Source organism: Colobus angolensis, unplaced genomic scaffold (genome assembly GCF_000951035.1).
Source record: "Colobus angolensis palliatus isolate OR3802 unplaced genomic scaffold, Cang.pa_1.0 Scaffold139, whole genome shotgun sequence".
Taxonomy (NCBI): Eukaryota; Metazoa; Chordata; class Mammalia; order Primates; family Cercopithecidae; genus Colobus; species Colobus angolensis.
The window spans coordinates 4,077,410-4,078,629 of NW_012114477.1; positions in this window are offsets into that span (position 1 = coordinate 4,077,410).

Below are 1,220 nucleotides of genomic sequence, written 5' to 3' on the forward strand. Positions count from 1 at the left end.
CAGAGATCGTGCCATTGCACTCCAGCCTGGGTAACAAGAGCAAAACTACATCTTGGGAAAAAAAAAAAAAAGGAAAAGAAAGAAAATACAGTATACATGAGGTTGAGGAGGAGTCCCTGGGGCCCCCAGTGGAGAGCGGCATGGGACATTTAGGCCGCACCAGGGGAAGAATTGGAGACAGGTCCTGGTGAGCTGTTTTCTCCAGTTTGTATTAGATCATTTGACATTGAAACATGAACCTCCCTTGCCCCGCCCTTTGCATTACAGGTCCTGAACCATCGGCTCCTGTGCTTTTCTGTCCTTGCTGTCTTTCCAACACTGTTGGTCTGAAGTGCTAGAGTTGACATGCAGAAGTGATTCTCCGGGCCCAGGGCTGGGGCTCTCTATAAGCCATGACCTGCAGTGATGGTTTCGTTGACTTGAAGGGAACTATCTGTTCCCAGGGAGTCAACGTGGCATGTGTTTGCTCCATTCACCTGGTACCTGTGGTGGGTGAATTTTTGCTACACAAGATGACCAATTATTACCTTGAGCACACTGTGATTTAGGGCAGCCCTTGTAAGCAAGATTTTGTAACCCAGCTGAGCATTTATTGTCCAGTCTCCAGGCTTCATTCCCTAAGCAGGGGGAAAAGATGAGAAAGTGGAGGCTTTCTTATCAAGGCATCCAGAGAACTGGCTACTCTGGGCTCATCTGATCCAGTTGGCATGGTGTCATGAAAAGAGTGGATCATGGTGCTATGGAAAGAGTGGATCGTGGTGCTGTGGGAAAGAGTGGATCATGGTGCCGTGGAAAGAGTGGCTCGTGGTGCCATGGAAAGAGTGGATCGTGGTGCTGTGGAAAGAGTGGATCGTGGTGCCGTGGGAAAGAGTGGCTCGTGGTGCTGTGGAAAGAGTGGCTCATGGTGCCGTGGAAAGAGTAGATCGTGGTGCCGTGGAAAGAGTGGATCGTGGTGCTGTTGAAAGAGTGGATCGTGGTACCATGGAAAGAGTGGATTGTGGTGCTGTGGAAAGAGTGGATCATGGTGCTATTCTGTTGGGTGTCAGGACAGTTCAAATGGCTGTGTGTTTGGGCAAAGACCAAGGGAATCATCACTTTACACACCTGCCATGGGGTTGCTGTTCTTCCTTTCCCCTGGGGATTTGGTCTCTCTTTAGGTTAAGGAGTTCTGGATCCACAAAACAGCCAAGGGATTGTGACTTTTTTTTTTTTTTTTTTTT